Below are 10,825 nucleotides of genomic sequence, written 5' to 3' on the forward strand. Positions count from 1 at the left end.
CCGCCAATGCTCTTCTAGCCCTGAAGCGCATGGTTATTTTTAAGAGTGTTATACTCCTGCAACCACGTAGCGTTAATTTTTAACTTAATGTCTGTGTATATAGATATTGCAGTGCATAAACGGCCGAATCCCAAATCAGGCTTATTATAGCCTTTCGCTTGCGTCTAGAGTAGCATATAAACAGGACAGAATATATACTCTTGGAGCGTTTGCTCTATTAAGTAAGTTCTGAAACGAAATGCCGTCGTTAGAGGTTTTGTGTGATTTTTTATGTAGTGAGAAATGCAGGGCATGAGGCCATAAACGTACGGTAAATTTCGGAGCAGTTTTACGTATATAGGGCGTAGCGTACACAAACGTAACATCAATCAGCACACACTTCAGAACGCTATGCCAGCGCCGATCTCAAGCCATGTCCGTTAGGCAGGTCATTTCTCGTCAGTATTTTGCTATATGAATAGCATAACTCATTCTTTTTTTCCCCATCTTCCTAAACCATGCACTTGAAGAGACTGAATGGTCACTTCGGATATTGACGATGTCATTGCTCTTGCCATGTTGTGCCATGTTGTGCCATAACTGCCTTTACCATATTTGCCAAGCCACTCACCTTTGGTTATAATATGTGCAGTGTGCACTTCCTTGGGTATCAGTGAAGGAAGATTCATGATTTCTACTGGGTGTATCGCATTTGCAGACTGTTAGAAGAGCAGCAGAGATAAACATGCCTGTCGAGAACGGATGCGGCTTCATTGCGTGGGTAACAACTCAACGGACTACGGGCAAGAGCTCAAAACATGTTCGCCTAGGTATCGCGTGAGACGTTAACCTGAATTCTTTATTGAGACGATGACATTTACAGAAACCCACACAGTTCTGAGTAAATGCCTATTATGCAAAGCGAAAAGGCATTTCTGATAAAAAGAATAATGGCTCTGAAACTTGCGACGAACGATTGAACTCGTAGATCAACGCAAAGGCTTGCTCGAACAAAAATATGTTTGGTGACGCCTAGATGACAGCAGAGAAACATCTAGAAACAAGGCTGAAAACTAGTGCAAGAGTTTGATGCAGAGAATGCAGCTAGAAGCTTCTCAAAATGTTAAACTATATTAAGATCCCGCTTACTTAGCAGCTGTGTTTTTTTGGCTATAAACGTCCACCATTCGTGGTACTGAAAAAAAATACATTTTAAATTGACGGAAATGTATGTACTTCCCGACTTGTTACCAAGAATGTATATACTTCAAGACTTGCTACCAAGAATTTTATAGAATAAATGCATCACTGTCAAAACTGCTGCTTTTAGACTATATTTGTAGGACTAGAACTTAGGAGCAAGGGAAATGTATAAACAACGTTCTGTTTGTAGATGACACTGTTCTGCACAGCAGTGTTGGGGACGAACTGCAACAAATGATTGAGGAGCTCAAACAAGAAAGCGTAAGGGTTGAGGAATAATATGCACACGTCGAAGGTAATTTAGAATAGCCTGGCAATGAAACAAGAATTCATAATCGTCAGTCAGCTCCTAGCATCTGTGCAGGATTATGTTTAACTCAGAAACTAACGGGGGACCCTGATCGTGAGAACGAAATTTAGAGAACAAGAATGGGCTGGAGCGCATACGGAAGGCATTACCAAATCATGACCGGTAGCTTACCGCTGTCGTTAAAAAGAAAATAATTGGATTCGTACAAGAGTATTTTGCATTTAAAATCATTGTATTGCGTACAATCATTGCGTTCTACCGGTACTAACATATGAGACAGAAACTTGAGTTTAAGAAAGAAGCTTGAGAACAAGTTCAGGACCGCACAACGAGCGGTGGAACGAAAAATCTTAGGTTAGAAGACGGCGGAAGATTAGGTGGGGTGATGAAATTAGGAAATATGCAGGCGCAAGATGGAACCAACTAGCGCAATTCAGGGGTAATTGGAGATCGCTGGGATCGGCGTTTGTCCTGCAGTGGACATAATATATATATATATATATATACATATATAATACCGGGTGTTTCAGCGAACACTCAAACATTTCAGAGGTTACTTGTGGCAGATAGCACTATTCTAGTTCATGAGCTGGTCTATTGGAAGAGGCGGACATTACTTGCACAAAAAATTGAAATGCATAATCGACTATTGAACAAACATTTACTAACTCCGTTTTTAACTAATTACCGTGTGGCCCATATTACAATCTACAAATTCTATCCATGAAGTTCGCAAGGCGGATACACTTGGAACGAATTCTCAGGATGACACCAGTTTCGAGATATTAATTCCAGAACTTTGCGGACAAATGGCGTGGGCGTTCCAGTTACTTTTGTGCTTCATTGGATAAAACGACGCTTTGTTAAGAATGCAAGTGGAACTGACCAAGTAATGTTCGCCTCTTTGAGTCGACCAGCTCATGAACTAGAATTGTGCTGTCTGCCACAGGCAACATTTAAAAACTGTTGAAAGTGTTCGCTGAAACACTTTGTACGACGTATATGGTGAGGTGCACTTCAAGTTGAACCATTCACAAAGGAGGAATTGACAACTTAGTTGTGGAGGTTCATCTTCTTCTGCTTTCTGAGGTTTTACGTGCCAAAACCAGTTCTAATTATGAAGCACGACGTAATGGAGGGCTCCGGATAATTTTTAGCCATTTGGGGCTTTTTACCAGTGCACTACAACGCAAGTACACGGACGTCTTTGCATTTTGCCTCCATCGGAATGCGGCCGCCGCGGCCGTGAAGTTGAGGAGGTGAAACCGAATGTAAGGTCTATGTAATAATTAGAGGTCCTCACACAAAACGATGACTGTAGCCTTTCTAGGTAGTGTGACAAGATGGTGAAGCGCGTTAGGCACATCTGACAAGGTGCGTAATGCGCACTCTCAGACTTCTGCAATGTGCGCTTGTATGCATTGCTCCTGGGCGATTGCAATAGTTGTTGATGTGACGCGCATTTCAACAAAAGAAGACGTAAGTTTTATGTAGCACGTATTGAACAACAGAAAGTTGTATCGGGAGTTTTCCATCATCCTCATCAGCCTATATTTCATGTCCACTGCAGGACGAAGGCCTCTCCCTGCGATCTCCAATTACCCCTATCTTGCGCTAGCGTATTCCAACTTGCGCCTGCAAATTTCCTAACTTCATCATCCCACCTGGTTTTCTGCCGTCCTCGACTGTGCTTCCCTTCTCTTGGTATCCATTCCGTAACCCTAATGGTCCACCGGTTATCTATCCTACGCATTACATGGCCTGCCCAGCTCCATTTCTTCTGCTTAATGTCAACTAGAGTATCGGCTATCCTCGTTTGTTCTCTGATCCACACCGCTCTCTTCCTGTCTCTTAACGTTACTCCTAATATTTTTCGTTCCATCGCTCGTTGTGCGGTCCTCAACTTGTTCTCGAGCTTCTTTGTTAACCTCCAAGTTTCTGCCCCACATGTTAGCACCGGTAGAATGCAATGATTGTACACTTGTCTTTGGAGTTTTCCATATTGCTCTACAACTATGTCATTGTAACTTTTAAGGTAATTTTAATATTGAGAAGTTTATAATTAATAATATTAATTATGTCATTAGGCGGAACTCAAAAAATAATCTCAGTATCCCCAAGCGACGGCAAACAACATTACCTTGGCTCTGTCCAGTTACGTGGCATTTGCATATTTTTAAATCTTGGTGCATGATGATTGGGACACCCTGTATAATGTGCTTGATATGTAGCAAGATTTATGTCAGAAAGATGAGGGGCATTTCGTCAACGATCAAACTCGTGGAACAAGCACATATTGTAAGAACTAAGAACGGTGCGCATTGAAAAGCACATGTCTAAGCGTATGTATGCTATAGGTACAACTTGAGAAATAACAGATTTTAGGCTTGAGCAAGAATATCGCAGCACGTGAAATATTAGAAGCTGAATTTATTAAAGAGAAAAACAGTGCATGTTGTCGGGTCATCTCGTGCCGCTGTATGATTTGAAAACACGATATCGAGATGAATTGCTGGTCATTGATGCATTGATATGTGATAGAGTGACTGCCGTAGAAGAAAAAACGATGAAGTACATTGAGCCAGCTCGGCGGTTACACATTCGGGATCTGTTTTTCGAAGTCTGAACAGGTGCTTGCCCTCGTTCGATGTCTCTTTCTATATGTGTGTGATTGTTTCCTTTGTGCTAAACTCAGACTAACGTTTCTTCATTCCTACATGCTCCTCGCACCATTCCACGAACACTTCGAAATCGTGAGTCGCCGAGGCGCGAGGCGGTGATTGTTCTCGCTTTCGCAGCTTAGTGGCCTTCAACACCCCTGCCTCGCGCCACGATGACGTACACTTAGTGTGTAATGTTTTCAACGTACACGACAGGGATATTAATCTTCATTTGTTACTTCAAGGAGTATACGGTAGATATTTTGCGGGATAATTGCGTGATGTAGCCAGGCGAAAGCACGGACATGACTTTCTCGACCCCGCTGCCTCGCGTAGCCATCATTTACACTTAGCATGCATGTAATGTTTTTCACGTAAAGGACAGGGATATCATTTCGTTATTTTAAAAGGCAGAAGGTTGACATTTTAAATGCCTATGACTTTCTATGCTTACCCAAGGAGAAAAACCATCCGTTCGTCCGTCCGTCCCGTAAGACGATCGCGTTCAAGATACGGTCGGAGCATACGCAGCCTCCGACGGACTAGGTTTGATCACGGTCCATAGTAGTTTGACGCGGATGGATACTGCGTTAAAGAGCGATGACCGCTTATAATGATCGGAACGTCATCAGCACAGCTGGCGCCACCACTTGCCGTACTTTGCTTGCGTTATCAATGCACCCTACGCCGCCGTCCGCACCAGTTCATGTCGCCGCAGTGCTCTCGTTTGCACTGGTCGGATCGAGTTCCATAACATCGATAATGACATCAGGCTGCGTGGAGATGAGCAAGTGGCACAATGCTTACGCATACTTAGATAGCTCCCAGAAGAGTTTCTGTGTGAATTTTTAAAGATCTTTTTGTACAATAACCACATGGAAACACTAACGGAAGTTGTTGATGGCAGGCGCCTATTGTTACAGGCGCGTTTTGATGTCAATTTGTGTTTTCCTTTCTGGTCGGTTTCCCTCTTTCGCCGTACGTGCTGTACACACATAGATAAGGAACAACGAATACACACCAAATAGCCCAATAAACCACTGTTATACTTATTTTATTGCGATTAGCATGCTTAGCTTCAGTGTCTGTCTGTGTCTGCCTGCCTGCCTGCCTGCCTGCCTGCCTGCCTGCCTGCTTGCCCGTCCGCCCGCACGCCCGCTCGTTTGCCCGTCCGTCCATCTCTATTTATCTGTCTGTCTGTCTGCGTCACGCTGCTCTTCCCAGCGATCCAGTTTGTCCAGTTTGTGTCTGCTATAATGTGGGGCCCTATATAGATATGCGCTGGCTTTGGTCTTGCAGAGCATACATAGGCCACTGCATGGGTATGCTCGCGAACAAACAACTTACACTCCGTAATGACATACCACAAACAGAATCTTTAAGCTCCTATCACCAAATTACTTACATACGCACCTCCACTGTTAGGTGCTCAACGGCACAGTCTTCCACAAAAAGTCACAGGCCTGCGCGGCACACGTACAGTCACAGCGTAAGCTGGTGGAGCGGCTCAACAGTATCTCCAATTTCGGCACCATGCACAACAGGGTCTTCGCGGCAAAGTTTCTTCGCCTCGTTTTGACGAGAACGATCTGAACTGTCCGCCCGGCGTCGACAGTGAGCTGTGGCTTATAATACTCTCTGCCCAGCAGTCTGCTGAGCCCGATGATGCCTGGTTGTAGCCGCGCACGTAGCTCTACGTTTGCAGACGCCTTAATTAGATGGCGCCACCATACTGGCGGAGGCTGGGGATCGCGATGATTGCGCGCCTCGTCTGAATCGCATCTCGTAGTCTGCGCCTTCGCGCCTGTCTAGGGAGCATTTACAGGGCATTTCCCGCTACCTGATAGCAAGCGCTTGCGTGGCTCAGTGGTAGAGTATGCGACTCCCGCTCAGCAGGCCCGGGTTCGATCCCGGCGGGAACCGAGCACTGTTTTTCGCACTTCTGGCGATAGCGCTTACACTCACTGGACACCGTTGGCGGCGGCGGACACCATCGCGAATCGAAACGGCTATTGGAATGAGCCCATAACAGCTTACGCTGTAAAACTTCCCTTGTGCCGCAATACGCCCACTCAAATGATGTCTACATATTTGTTGAAAGGTGTAAAGCGTATGGGCCACCTCTAGGTGTAAACTGTCTAAAGGCGCATTTAGTTTAGGGTTGATCCTAACGTTTACACAGGTGGGGTCAAGCGAGCTAATACTGTGCAATAAAAAAACTTAGTCTGCTATTAAACCAACTCGCCTCGCACAATTTGTATCGCAGGACCCATAGGAAGGCGACACGTCGCGTCTTATAACGACAGGGCCAACTAACAGAGACAGAGAGACAAACATTTATTTACAGTAACGCAGACACGTTTCGCCAGTATTTTAAACATGGGCCATGCAGCCATTTTATCCGCTGCTTGATTGCAAGTCGACGTACTGACGGAGGTTCGTCTAGTCTGGAAGGATCATGATAATAAGTAACAATGGCGTGAAGGACGTTTACGTTCCCTTTTCTTCTGGAGTCGGTGTCTTCTTTACATGTTGTCTTGATTGCCCGCTATACCAAATGGGTTGGAACGCATAGAAAATAAATCTGGCAACAAGAAATTTTGCAAGCTTTAATGTTTACCACTTTCATAAGCGAGTCAGAACATGTCACATTGGAAACAATGTTGCCGCAGTGTTTCCAGGGCTGCGTCAGACTTATGTCATCTATTTGCAGTCGCATGCGCTTTCGACAACAAGCCTTACAGATTGAAGAATACGTAGCAGTTCAGCCTCTGTAGAGGATGTCATGTGCGACAACCAATATATTCCTGCGTGTCATACCACGAAATAAGAAAAAAAAACGTAGAACTTGAATGCCTTTTAATTCGGTGTGTTTCCCTCTTTCCCCGTACGTGCTGTACACACATAGATGAGGAACAACGAACTACACACCAACTAGCCCAATAAACCGCTGGCAAGAAATCTGGCAAGAACGTAGCTGACGACAGCATAGTGGTGCTAATCACATTGAAGGACATGTAATTTCTCATTGTGGGCTTGTTTTCACTACTGTTCAACAGTATGTGTGCCTGGGATGCTGCAACTTTATTGTTTTGGACAAGCCCTAATAAACGGCTGAGTGCAGTTCCAATTGGTTGGTAGTTAGCGCTCTTTCTGTAGTGCTTGATTTCTTGTTCTCGTTCCTTTACCATAGCTGCACAATACCATCTAAAAGAGACAAGTCAGCAAGGCTGTTGCTGTTGTGATGGGGCATTGCACTCTGGTGTCGTCACTTTAACCTGGCGTTTTCAGTAGAAGGAACACTTTTGGATGATGCAGACACAGAGTATGCCGAAGTGAGGCTTTAGTAAAGAAGAAAGCATTTTGAATCCACCACTACAATTATTCGTGCATTATGAGCGGTAAGAATAGGTAGAACATTGAGGCTTCATATTTTGTAACATGTTTGATTTCAATTATATTCAACTCAATTATCTTAAAAACTCTTTCCATGTGCCTGTTATAGGTAGCTAGTAATAAAATCACATTGCTAATACAATTAATACATTCCAAACAGACCAATGCCCAATCTATATTTGTGAGCAAGTACACTTAAATATAAACACAGTAGTTTAGTAAAAACATCTCTCCCCCCCCCCCCCCCCCCCGTTAAACCCCCTCCCAAAAAAGAAAGAAAGAAGCGCGGCCAATAAAGTATTATACATTAAAACGAAAACATGCTAGTATTCGGTGAGCGCACACGTTACAGTGAAAAAAAATGTGTAATGATGGCAGTTATGAACATCTCTGCGCAATGATGGCAATACCATGATGGGGAAGGACCTACCAGTGTGTGACTGCTCAAAAGAAAATTCAAGCGGCCAAAATTGTGCGGGTACGTGTGTGGACAATCTCAAGGAGATAGCAAATACATTGATATACGCTCTAAATTGTGTGATATAAGGTGTGAGGAGTAAAGCTAAGAAAAATATAAAAAAATGCGAGGACATCTAAGCACTTCTGATCAATTGTGAATGCGAAAGCATTGATGTCCAATTGAACACCGCTGCGGCTTCTGAGCGTGGAGTCGTAGGTTCGAAACTCAATACAGCCAACGTTCTTTTCTCTCGAATATAGTCTGTTCTTTGACACATCAATTTCTTTATAGCGATTACCGAGGCGAAGTTAGAACGCAGGCGAGATCTTGCGCGGTCAAGGAACGCGCGGATAACAGGCTTCCGGGAGTGAGGGTGAATCAACGGGTCTCCCGTTGATATTGGGTTCGGTTCACACCACGGCGGAGAGTACTCTTTTAATTTATTTCACTGTTTTTCTGCATAATAGCAGTGATTAGCACAAATCATGTTAACTTAAATAATAATTTTAGCTATCCAGTTAATGTGGCGATGTTTTCCGAGCTTCAGCCGCTTCATATGATTGTGGATAGTTGTTACATTGATATTAGGCAAAGCGAATGATTTTGAGCGAAGGAAAATTTATCCAATTAAGAAGCTTAGTAGACGTGCTCGCAAGTCACTAAATGATAGAATTGAACACTGCCATCAGCACTTCCTGCATCATTTTGGTCACTGAGAGATATTCCATAAGCAGCTTTGCCGGTGACTAAATGTTAGCTCGAAAGTGAACCGACATTTTCGAGTGGCCGCAGACGACGTATCGTCACTAAAGTAATCCTTCGTTAAGCATTTTAACCAAATGAATATCAGCTATTGTCACTGTTAAATGTACACACATATCTTCATATATTGCTGTAATAGTATAAACAGTGCATTTTACACTCGCAACCATACCAGAAGTCCATTGCCGACCACTAACATCATAATGAAAAAAAAAAAATGATGCCACAAGCCATTTTAACGATAACGAAAACATCAATCTTAGATGGCAGTGCACCTCAAGGTATCATCGGAGGGCTTGCTAAAGCAAAATAATTGAGGCTCGCCACTCAATGTGAACGTTTGACACTCACTTCCATTTGAGCTGTTTTGTTCTTTGAAGAAGCAGAAAACGGCGGTACAGATCACTCACGGCATCCGACCTATCGAGTGATATGTCGTGGCCTCCTAGAATAACTGTGCTGTACAGTAGGGTTCCTACTATTCTTTCGTAGCCAAGTAGTTCACTGTTTCTATCATCGTCCTTAAACCAGAGCTTCCGTTCAGCAGTCTTAAACGATTGTGAGCCCCGCCAACGGAGACTCTTGAAGCATCGTTCAATGTTAGCGTCGGGAAAAACTGCGTCAAGCTGTGCCGTGTAGAAAAGCACGTTTGTGTTTTCGAGGATGTACTGCAGTTTCGTTGTTATGTCTACAAATAAATCACCTTCAGCTAATTTAATTTCCAGCTTCGACCTTGCGGCATCCAGCGTCCTTGAAGAACTAACGTGAATTATTCTTTTAAAGTCTTCGGTGTTAGCGTAAGTCCAATATTTTCCAACTTCTGGTTGTTGTTGTGACTTTGCGATGCTCCCATGGTTCCGAAAGCCTGTTAAAAGTTGATATATGGTTGTAATGTTGGCTGGAGGCACATTGAGTACCAATATGTCCAGCGTATTAAGAGCTACTGTATATTCTTTTCTCCCGACACGAGACTCTATAATTTGAAACCAACTAGCAAATGTGTTTCGACCAACATCGTCAAGGAGACGCGACTGGTAAATATAGTCGGAGGAGTCGATGAGGTCCAACAGCGAGAACAGGAACGGAACGCCCAGCATCACTCCCTTCAACTTCAGTTGAAACTGTTTTGGTTTCTTCAAAATTTCATGGGTAATTCCAACGGCTGGCCTAGCTGTAATAGAGAACGTAGAAGAAAAGAATGGAAATAAACATATTAATATGGGAGCTTTGGTAGGGCTTGTCATCGCATGTGGCTGTCTTCTTGTGATCCCGAAGGACTAGTTTTAACAGCGGAGCTGTTTAAGCCGAGCCTTAGTCCGTCACGTGCGAACAGACATTGTGGGCCGATCCTGGCGGCAGTGCAGAAAGGGTCCACGCGCAATGGCACACACTTCGGCGAACTAGCGAAGCTGAACCTGGCTGGCTAAGTCTAGCTAAGCATGGTTGGAACTTCTTAAGCTTAGTCAGTCATCGATAGCCAATCGATAGCTAATTGATAATCGATCAATAATCAATAAATTCGGAAAATGTTGGGGAGGACTTCGTAGGGCTTAGCCTAGCCCAAATACGTGGCCAATACCTTGCGATAGCAAATCGATAGCCAATTAATAGCTAATCAATAATTGATCAATAAATAAATTCCGGGAAATGCTCGGAATGATTTGGTAGTGCTTAGCCTAGCCCAAAAGCCAGGACTAGCTAGGTGCCCATCAGCTCCGCTGTCTCCAGCTTTGCGCCTCCAAGGCAAGCTACGCAAATTTTTTTACAGAAAAAATCCTAAATTTTGTAGGCCTACGATATTTCTTCTGATCAATTAAAGGAGAAAGAGTACTAGGCTACAAATACTTCTTGCGTGCAGGCTATTTCGCTGTTTGCAAGGGCTTATCAACAAACTAGACAGAACATTTTTCTCCGCTCCTGTTACCGTATGCATATGTTACCAATGTTACCACACTTTATAATCAAGCAGTGCGTTGTAATACGTTCGCTGTTTTGAACTTTACAAACTCATTGCACCTACATAAGGCAGTTTGCAGGGTCCTATATTTTTGTTGG

This window comes from Dermacentor silvarum, chromosome 10 (genome assembly GCF_013339745.2).
Source record: "Dermacentor silvarum isolate Dsil-2018 chromosome 10, BIME_Dsil_1.4, whole genome shotgun sequence".
NCBI classification, from domain to species: domain Eukaryota; kingdom Metazoa; phylum Arthropoda; class Arachnida; order Ixodida; family Ixodidae; genus Dermacentor; species Dermacentor silvarum.